The sequence below is a fragment of the Pelodiscus sinensis genome, chromosome 6 (assembly GCF_049634645.1).
Source record: "Pelodiscus sinensis isolate JC-2024 chromosome 6, ASM4963464v1, whole genome shotgun sequence".
NCBI lineage: Eukaryota > Metazoa > Chordata > Testudines > Trionychidae > Pelodiscus > Pelodiscus sinensis.
In genome coordinates this window covers 6,240,299-6,251,341 of record NC_134716.1, presented here as the reverse complement: position 1 = coordinate 6,251,341, position 11,043 = coordinate 6,240,299, and the positions used below count along the sequence as shown (strand labels likewise).

The 11,043-nt window shown below is 47.8% G+C and overlaps 1 long non-coding RNA gene across 1 annotated transcript; it reads right to left on the bottom strand.

Moving 5' to 3' along the window:
- Nucleotides 1-891: 891 nt before the first annotated feature.
- Nucleotides 892-6,747, bottom strand: LOC112545326 (uncharacterized). Its single transcript, XR_003088796.2, has 3 exons — nt 6,507-6,747; nt 6,178-6,273; nt 892-5,821 (listed from the first exon to the last, which is right to left on the bottom strand). It is a non-coding gene; the product is annotated as an uncharacterized LOC112545326 (long non-coding RNA).
- Nucleotides 6,748-11,043: the final 4,296 nt, after the last annotated feature.

Below are 11,043 nucleotides of genomic sequence, written 5' to 3'. Positions count from 1 at the left end.
CATCAGTAGAACAATAATTTTAGTCCATTAGCAAAACATCATTCATATCTAAATGAAAGTTGATTGAGATGGAAGCAGAATTAGATTTCCTACTTTTCTCAGTTGGTGTATCTTTAAAAATATAGCTGTTCATTTACAACCAGCTGTCCAGCAGGCACCTGCCAAAGGTATGCTGGTGGTAACCAAATTATCACCCACCCATGAAATCTGCAGTGAACTTTTTTTCTTTTCCCCACACGCAACAATTGCCTCTTTCGACCTTCTAGGAGTTAATGTCTGTAGGCCAAAAAAAGACCTGTACTGGTGCAGTATTGCCAAACAGCTTTGTTTTCCCAGCCTAATTGTATGTTAATATAGAAATAAGCTAGAATGCACATGGAAGTTAAAAGTGAACCATTTACTTCTATTACTTCAAAATCTATACTGCAGTGCCCCCTGGAGGAATAAGAGTTCTGTTGAAACGGCCAATCTGTGTCATTTTTCCTATTGTTTCATGTGGATCGATGACTAACGTGACAGAAGCATATTCAGATACATAGTACAACATTTATAATGACTGTGCCACTTAAAAGAAAGAAGGTTTTTTCCCACTGAAAAATAAAAGCTGGGTAAAGGTTTTTCTACAAAAAAATTATTGTTAATATTGACCCATATGGCGTACAGAGCACTCCTCGGAGAGATTATTCTTAATAAACCACAAGGGCAACAATTCTGTAGAAAGCATTGTTTAGTCAATAAAACAGAGGTACTGAGTTATATGAAACACCAGCTTCTCGTCATCACGGCTATCCCAGAAATTAAAGCCAGAGACGATTTCCATGGTTAGATTATTGTTCTGGCCAGACCAAGAACATAATCCTCATGCTAGCAAGACATTCACTTAGATCCGGATCTTCAAAGTTATGTAGGCTCCTAATGTCCTCTGATTTCAGTACAATACAGGATCCTAAACTCCTCTGAGCATCAGAGCCTTAACGTCGAGGCAGCTCGGATTTTCCTTGCTCCCCAGAGGCGTAAGGAATGCTATTTGTTTATCCCAGGTTTTTATAAGACACCCCTCATATCAGCATTATGCCGGAGGTCACATTGGAGATGCTCATAATGGTCCGGGATGGTTTTAAAAAGCTATGAAATTATATCTGGACACCTATGAAGCTACAGCTGAAGGACAGTCCTTAAAAAGATATTGAATAAACACTAGAAGACTCACTAATAGAAAGAGCATTGACAGCAGATCTAGAGAAGTGATTATTCCCCTATTTAGCTCTGATGAGGACACAACTGGAGTACTGTGTCCAGTTCTGGGCCCCCACTATAGAAAGGATGTGGACGCATTGGAGAGGATCCAAAGGAGGGCAACCAAAACGATTAGGGGGCTGGAGTGCATGACCTATGAGGAGAGACTAAAGGATTTGTGTCTGTTTAGTCTTCAGAAGCGAAGAGTGAGGGGGGATTTGATAGCAGCCTTCAACTTCCTGAAGGGAGGTTCCAAAGAGGATGGAGAGAGGCTGTTCTCAGTAGTGATGGATGGCAGAACAAGGAGCAATGGTCTCAAGTTACAGTGGGGGAGACCTAGGTTGGATATTAGGAAAGGCTATTTCTTTAGGAGGGTGGTGAAGCACTGGGATGGGTTTCCTAGGGAGGTGGTGGAATCTCCATCCTTAAAGGTTTTTAAGCCTCGGCTTGACAAAGACCAGGCTGGGTTGATTGAGTTGGGATTGGTCCTGCATAGAGCAGGGGGCTGGACTTGATGACTCCTGAGGTCTCTTCCAGTTCTAGGATTCTATGACCTCCCACTGGAACCTTGCAACCTGCCACAACTTTTCGGGCCAGGACCCCCAATTTGAGTAACGCCAGTCTCCTTTATTATTACAACACTGGGAAATTTCTGATTTCAGTCACTGACATGATGCAACTTATGATTTTTATAATCCTATGTCTGTGAAATGGACTGAAATGGACAGTGAATTTAGTAGGGCTCCACTCCTGGGCAGGCCCTTGCTGCTGACAAACTGTGTGTGGGTCAGCAAGTATGGGGTGAAGCCTAAAGCCTTCCTATTCCTTACACACATGCACTGGAGGAGATGGCAAGCAAGCACACAGCACCTAATTATTAGTGTACACCTGGACTGAATGTCCACCTAGACCTCCCTGCCCCACGAGCCATGGGAGCGGATGTTCTTAGTCATCCTCTCACTTGCATTGATATATAGACTCAGGCCACGTCTATACTTACCATTCTGGAGATCGATCTTCTGGAGTTTGATTCAGTGGGTCTTGTAAAGACCTGCTAAATCAAATGCTGAGGGTGCCCCCTGCAGTCACAAGGAATAAGGGAAACTAACAGGAGCATTTGCTGCCGTCAACCTCCCACTGTGAAGATGGCACCAAGCTCAGCTTACGGTATGTCGACTCCAGCTATGTTATTTACCTTAACCCAACCTTCTGGGTCTAGTATAGACCAGGCCTCACTTTCTCCACTGTGTTTATTGGCAGCAGTTTCTGTTCCTGAAGAATAAGTGGCTCCTGCCTCATTTGCCTCCTCTCTTTCATCGCGCACATACACAGAAGAGCCCATGACTGGAAAGTCGGCCTTCCTCCCGCTTTTTTAAATAAAATCCACTCTCCTCTTGGAAATGTGCAGAACACACCACTTAAAGTTGAAAGAGACTTCAGTCTCTCTAGACTGCAGCCAAACTGAGAACAAAGCGCAGCCTCACGGCCCTGACTAAAGGTATCATTAGCTTTTTATTTCCCCCAAATTTATGAGGAAATTTTTGTCTTGTGCTGTATGTAACATATTTTAATGCCCATCGTAAACCTTTGGTCACACACAGAAACCGACATTAAACAACTGCTGAAGCTGTGACACAGACTGATGAAAGCCAGTAAATGTATGTTTAATGGGGCATTGTGCGTACCATATGGCCGCCGAGGCTGAAACAAACGCAGGCCATTAAAAACAGTTATGGGGGGGATGGGCGAGAGCTGCATTTAGAAAGCAGCGAGGACGTTTGCGGGGGTGTCTCTGGCATGAGCACTGCAGTTCAGTGTGCTCCTGTCCACTGCCGCTTGATGGCAGGGCTGGGAATGAGCCCCAAAAGCCTGTTGAAATCAATGGGCGTTTGGCGTCTCACTACCTTTGCCTTTCCAAGCCAAAGTTCCCACTCTGCCACACAACCTTGGCGGCCCCGTGTCCTTACTGAATAAGAGTGTTTTATTCTGGTGCTGAGAGAGGCTAGAAGAAGGGCTGTCACCTCTGAGGGGATGGGGGGGAATGCCCCCGAGACAAAAATGGGACTTGGCTGTAATATTTTTGTGAGCACTGTATGCAGCAGCGATTCCTTCGACTTGGTTTTGCTCTGCAGGGGGTGGCAAAGAGTTAACTTGCTCCAGGAGACAGGAGGTGTTTGCCGGGATGGGCATGAGGGAGTCTTCAAGACGTGAGAGAGCCGTCCTACCTTGCTCCATGGCAGATCTAGGAGGACATTGGGAACACCTAAGGCTGCCCCCTCACAGCGGCTGGCTCCAGCAGGCCGAACATGTGACTTCAGGACCAAAAGGTGGCGGGTCTCTCTGTTCACAGCCAGGTTCACCGATACCCAGGAAGCGGTCCCCTGAGATGGACAGCCAAAGGGACAGAACCCGGGGGAAAAAATTGGCTCCCACAGGGCCATGGCTTACGGGAGTTCACACGTTGGTCAATAAGGCTTCTCTGTGGTCAGTGAAAGCCTTCCCGGAGCTGTATTCCCATTGACTCAGAAATCCTGCGCTGCTTTGAAGGAGCTGGCCGGTCTCACTGTCAGTGCATTGCTGAGCTACACTGAGGTCTGGAGAGGGTGACAGACTTTGCTTAGGAGTCTCTCTCAGTTGGCTTCCCCAGGAAGCACCCACAGCGAACAGCAGGAAGGCTGGAACCTAGGAGGCGTTAACATTGCCTTGCGGGCAAGTAGGTTTCTTTGGCAGGTCTGGCACATTGATGGGCCTGTTTAAAAGCTGCGGCACAGCCGATGTATTTGTGACAGCCCCTGCACCAGAGACCTTTGGGGTCCGTGTGTGTCACACTGTGTCCCAAGCCTGGGCTTTGGCAAGTAGAGAAGTGTGCCTCAGACTATTTTCAATTGTGCTGCCATAAAATCTTTCAGCCCCAGGGCTCTGGTGTCCTGTTCTGTGTGTGTTGTAAGAAAACAGGCAAACACAAGGATACACAAACTGAACATATCGGTCACCCTGCAAGGGCACAAAAAGCCAAGTGTGACCAAGGGGGAACATTCCCTGTCTGGACACTATTGTAGTTACACAGCATTGAGTGTACACAGAAGTGGCCCGTCCATATAGGCAAACTAGGCGGTCATCTAGGGTGCCAAGTTAAATGGGGCACCAAATGGTGGCTCAATATCAAGGGATTTGGAGGTGGGGGCGTTGATTGCATGGTTCGCCTAAGGCGCCAGTTGCTGGCAGCTAGTCAAGGGCCGCCCCCGAGTGTACAGAATTGGTGCACTATTGTTTTATCCAGGGAGATGCATGGGGCATAATTATAATAATTACGGTAGCACCTACAAGACTCAGCGTAGATTGGGAGTCCACAGATACAAAGCCCTTGCCTCAAACAGCTTGCCGATTCCACAGATACAAAGCCCATGCCTCAAACAGCTTGCCGACTCCACACATACAAAGGCCTTGCCTAAAACAGCTTGTTGATTCCACACATACAAAGCCCCTGCCTCAAACAGCTTGCCGATTCCACAGATACAAAGCCCCTGCCTCAAACAGCTTGCTGATTCCACACATACAAAGCCCCTGCCTCAAACAGCTTGCCGACTCCACACATACAAAGCCCTTGCCTCAAACAGCTTGTTGATTCCACACATACAAAGCCCCTGCCTCAAACAGCTTGCAGATTCCACAGATACAAAGCCCCTGCCTCAAACAACTTGCCGACTCCACAGATACAAAGCCCTTGCCTCAAACAGCTTACCGATTCCACACATACAAAGCCCCTGCCTCAAACAGCTTGCCAATGAAACAGACAAGGGGCACAAAGGGTGGGAGGAAAAACAGGTGAAGTGATAGCCTCACCTAATCCCCAGCCAGTACCTTAGTCTCTTGCCCACAATGACTCCCTAAAGCTAAGGCAAAACACTCTGAATTTGATGAAATGGCTTTTTTTTTCCCATAGGCTTTGCAAAATGTTGATTTGGCATTTGGCCAAACCGCCTCCAGAGATCCCGTATAAAGCAGAACGCCTCATTTTTAATGCAGACAAGATCCATATTTGATTTGGCACCAAACTCCTCCCCTCCGTTGGTACATTGGGCCGCTGAGTCGTAACAGATCTCAACAGGCTATTCAATACCCGGCAAACACAACAGATCAGGTGTCTTGTTAACACTTAGCTGAACTTGGCAATTAAGCACGTATAAATGTGAAAACCAGCTCCATGATTAAATAGTGCACATTTTCATGGGAGCCCAGGATCATAATACTGCAGGGACTGCCAGACTTGTTTCATCAGCACGAGGCGGAGAATAAAACGCGTGCAGAAACAAGTGTATGTTCAAGTCATGAATGTAAATAAACAGAGAAACGGCAAATACTGAGCAGTGCAAACCAGCTATTGGTCACTATTCCATTCTCATTCTCATTCTGATTAATTAGTATAGGTTGAACCTCCCACATCCGGCACTCTTTAGTCCAGCTTGTTCTCCTTTGTCCCCAAGGAGCTCAGGCCTGGGCCTTTATTATCTTTTCCACCGAGCTCACTTCTTCCGGCAGATTCGACTAGAGCGGCTGCTGCCAGGAGGGGGTTTGCTGTCCTGGACTGAGGGGAACACAAAGGGTAAGGCCATCGACGAAGCACAGGGAAGCCATCGAGTCTTGGCTTCCCAGAAAGCTCTGGGAACCCAGGGGGTTGGTGAGGCCCAGGCCTAGAGCCTATTCACAGGACCGGGGAACACACTAGACCTTCTGGAAGAATGAACTTGATGAGAAAATCCTCACAGACCATTCCTTCTCCACAGCCGCTACCCATAGCTTAACTCAGCCTCAGTTTTTATCAGCCTCGCACTGAGCTTTATAGCCAAGCTGGCTTCAAAACGAAACTGAAGGGAGCGGGAAGAGGGGAAGGGGAGAGGAGGGCCATCACTGACATTTTCTGACAGAAGAATTTTCATTTACAGTCATCGCTCGTCTTTTAACCTCTCTGCAGCCACCATGCGATACGGTTGTATTTGAAGCTTCCAGGGGCAGCCAAGTTAGTCTGTACAGGAGAAACTTAAAAAAGATCAAATGATAAGCTAGCAAAACACGTAGAGACATGCTTTTCAGTAGCCATCTGTCCCCAAATTCAGCAGTGCTATTATTGACTGTTTGTATTATCCCAGCAGCGAGAGGCCTCAACCAAACTCAGGGTCCCAGTGCGCCAGGAGCTGTACATACATACAGCAAGAGACAGCTCCTGCCCCAGACACAAAAGCGCTTCTTGGCATTTGAGCCTAGGTACATACGTATGGCATCCACAGGCAGACCAACACTCAAGTACACGCGTAGAGCTTGTGGCTTACAGGTTTCACACAATAAACATTGATCACACACAAAGTGGTGTTTATCTGACCCACACTGGGCAACCCTTAGAACTGGGTACTTGGATGTGTGAGTTTGTCTACACATTAATTGCCCACAGGTGGACTTTACCTCACAATGGTTGTACCTGAACTACATTAAAGGGCACATCACAAAGAGATTTCTCATTACTCTATACACTAGCTGCCGTGAATAACAGGCATTGTTTAATATAGGACAAAGAGAAACCCACCCACCCCAAACCCCCAGATTTTTGGATATCTTTATAAAATTAAAAAACTGCTAAAAACCAAATCCCCCCAAAGTCATACGCCCCCCAGAACAGAAGCCCTACGCATGCTTTACTTAGGCATGTGCTTACAATCAATGGGTTTCAATGGGACTTATACATGCTTAAGCCGGGACTGGTGGAGGAGTGCCTTTCTGAACTTGGGCCTCAATAGATCTGAGACAGAACGGAAGAGGAAACCAAGGACGGTCAGTCCCCTTTTATAGCTGGGACTGGAGGGCCAGGTAGATTAAGGGAGCTGTTTCAAAGGCCTAACTCTGAGCCCTCAAAAGCCAATGACTTACTTGATTTCAGTGGCAACTGCTTTAGAAAATCCCATTGTCGGGGACTAGTCTAAGCCCCAACAGAAAACCTTTGGCCAAGCTGGCGTCACACTCAGCTCTCCTGTGTTCCAAGCTAAGGCCTTAAGCCATCACCTGCTTCTCCTGCTAAGGGAAAAGCCATGCTGTCGCTGCAAGCCATCCTACCGCTAGGTGGCTTACGCTGCTGGAGCTCATTCATTCTTATCTCTGGCTGTAAGGGGTCTAAGTGCCACCACATGAGACAGTGAACCACACCCGGTAGGCATGTGGGTTCCAGAGGCAAGTGTTTCTGTGACCAGTTTTACCGATGTGAGGCTAAGGCAGAGACCACACTGGGGGAGGGGGAGAGGAGGGAGAGAAAAAAAAAAGACTGAAGAAGCATAGGTCAGCCATAGGCGGCAGGTGAAGGCCGAGCTGGGGATGGCAGCCGAAGTCCTGCCCATTCTTCCCAAAGCCCCACTCCTTCCCTCAAGACCATGCCCCTTCGCAACCTTCCCCCACCCCAGTTAAGCCTTGTCCAACCCCAGATGAGGGTCGGAGGCTGCTGTGCCTTCCTTTGCCTACGTTACCCACCGCCCATGCACCTAGCTTCTCTCCCCCAGTGGTTTCCACCTCACATGGTGAATTATGAAATAACTTACGCATAGAGACGGCTTCTTCCAAACTCCCAACAACCAGCATGATAGTTTACATCCCTGCCACGTTTCCATAGGGTTTGGGGTATTTTTATAATCACCATTGATGAAACTGCGGGTGTCTTGTTATCTATAGGAGTGGCAAGCGTATATGAATTTTACTAAATTCTAGTCCTCAACGGCAGCTTGTAGCAGAGTCCGAAAGGTTAATTATGTATCATGTGAGCTACCTGAGGCGGAGCCTTTTTCTTACAGTGTGTTTGTACGGCACTTAGCACAATGCCCTAATCTTGGCAGACCCTCTAGTCTAGATGCTACCATCATAGCAATGTGGTAATGCCTGCATATGACCTAATTCTAATTTCTCTATTTAGAGACCTAAGCGCATTCAGATTAGCACTCTGGTGGTTTATTTTTGGGAACGGGGATAAGCTGGTGTTAGATTTACAAGCAGCATGTGAGAGACTCAGCATTTAATTGCCTTCCAGCTTTTGGATGGTCACAGGAGCAAGATTCCAGCTCTCCTGCCTGAGACCCATCAGCCGACACGCTTCAGATAACGCTCCCAGTTACTAGCACTAGCAAATATTCCCCGACCACCGTCGAAATGCCTCCCCTTGCTTCCAACGCTGAGTTATTCCTGGAGGGTGAAGAGTGGTGCTCGGAACGTTGCACATGAATAGACAAAGGTACTGTCCCAAAGCAATGGCAAGATATTTTGGGCAAGATAGATCAAACGGAGAGAAGCCAACTCAAATTAATGTGTTGGATAGCAGGACCGAAGCCATAATGGACTCATTATACGCTGCAACATGAAAGCTAAGAGCTTAGCAGGGCTTTTTAAAAGCCAGACTTTACACAGTTGGATAACAGGAATATCGGGCGTTGCAATATTTTTTATTCCTTACTCTTATGAATTTTAGAAGGTTTATAAACTCTCGAGCATCAAGGGATCAGACGTTTCCTGGGAGTAGGTTATCTGATCACAACCTGCTGCAGGGGTTCTTGTATCTTCTTCGGAAACAGCTGCTAGAGACAGGATACACTGGTACCACCGACCCCTGCTCCAGCCAGAGTCTGACCCGTCCTGTGTATAACGAGTTTCTACAGCCAGACGACAGGTGCCGGAGATAGTTGTGATACAGTGCTAATATCGGACTGTCACTTCATCAACTTTCACACAGCACATTAGTACCAGGGAACAGAAAGCACTCCTGTCCCCTAATCCCTCCTCTCGTCCCTCACTATAGAAAACACAGCTGGTTTGCGGTTTTATGCAGGCGCACAGATCCTCCATTTGAAGGCCATGGGCGTAGCCATAATTACAGAGATGTAACTGAGAAGAAACAAGTCTCCCCGAGTTCAACGATATTCCCAAGTTAAGCCTTCTTACATCATCAGCCTCTTAAGATAGCCCTTCTGTCTTGGCGCATTACACCACGGACTCAGTTAAGTCAACGGAAGCATTTCCGTCTCAGCCCTGGAGTAATTCCAACAAGGCCGTCGCAGCAGGAGTAAAAGTGTCTCATGTAAACTGAATAACTTTCGGCTGCCTCCTTGAACTCAAAGTACACCAAACAACTTCCCAGAGGGGCGGAACTGATCGGACGCCACAGGCGAATTAACAACACTGAGGTAAGACATAGAGGTTTCAATCATTGTCCACCATTCCAGGGCCCTTACCACATGAGATGGAACCATGACCACCCTTTCGAGACAGCGCTTGGCTGGTGCGTACACTGACGCCCACCACAGTTGAAGGGGTCTCATGAGCCTGGCTAGGGGTACGACCCATGTGCAGACCGCCCCATGGTCTGCAGACATACCTTTGCAGCAGTCCTGGGTGTGGTAGTGAGCTGCTTCAGGAGGGTCGACAGTGATAGAACTATTTACAAAACAATAGGGCTAGGGAACGCTTGACACAGCTAAAGCCGGAGCACGCTGTTCCAAGCGCCATCGCTGGTGGTAAGAAGGAATGGAGGAGGAAGGGGAGTGTCCTAGATAGCGGGACATACACGCGCCACTCCAGAGGGTGCTGGGGACCCAGACGGGGTCTGCTTAGGGAAAAACTTCTGGCATCAGAGCATGTGGCAAGCACACATACCTATGTTGAATGGACACGAGCAAACACTCGAAGAACTTCCAGTTCTGAAGCCAAAAAAATTCCAATTGTGGTAAAAAGCGTTTCTTAGTCTCCTCTGATTTCCTGGGGACGGTCTTTGCCTCGGACGTGTTTCCTTTGAGGTTACCGCCAATTTGACCCACAGTTTTCCAGGGTGATGATACCCTTGTGTATTACGTGGCAAGTATACCAGTCAGATTTTAATTGACACTACCCGTTCTGCCATTGTCGGGCTCCATTTCTTCACCCTCATGACTTTAACTTGATAGGAGACAAACTGCTTCTCCCCATTCAAGTCAGCCAAAGCAGAGTCCCAAAAGATTTATAACCCTGGAGCAGGGCAGGGGGAGGGAAGGCTCACCAGAATCTGCAACTCTTCTGAAAGAGCAAAAGAGTGCCCCCAGAAGGCCCGCCCCCAAAGCCTCGATCTTCATGTTAATCACCACTCTGGTTGCAGTGGAAGTCAACAAACATGTCCCTATCTTTTGTGCAGGCCAGATATACGCCTGTGAAAATCTTCATGGACAGAGTGAATTTCCTCTCTTTCCATCTGTGCATTTAAGCCCAGCAAGCCCCCGTTACTGTACACTGACTGCAAGTAAGTCACCCCAGAAAAACAAAACATCAACGGATTCCAGCGACCTTATCTTACCTCAGAACATTTCTGCATAGCCTCCCTCTCCACCCGCTTATGTGTACTGCATGAACCTACACAAGTGGCTGCCTGTTAATGAATGGTGGAGGAATACCAGAGCAAGGTCAACCCTAAGTAAGACACGTTCCAAAGGTTTGGCCCAACGCCAACACACAACCCTCCCGATTCACCCCACTGCAAATATTTCCTGCAAACAGTGTGCCAGTCCTGTACGTGCATGACATGGACTGGGAGACAGTTATCTCCCTGTTATTTCCCTCCATATCTTGACTAGGATGGAAGCCAAATTTTGTAATCTGTATGCCCAAGGGCAATTCATCGCCGGCCCTCAGCTCTCACAAATCTCCCTCTAGTCAAGGGATCACTGAAGAAGCAGGAGAGCCCCAAAGAGACAGGATCTGCCAACCTCTCAGGAAACGCGGCCGTCAAGCCGTTTGCCCCAGGGAATTTCCTTCCCT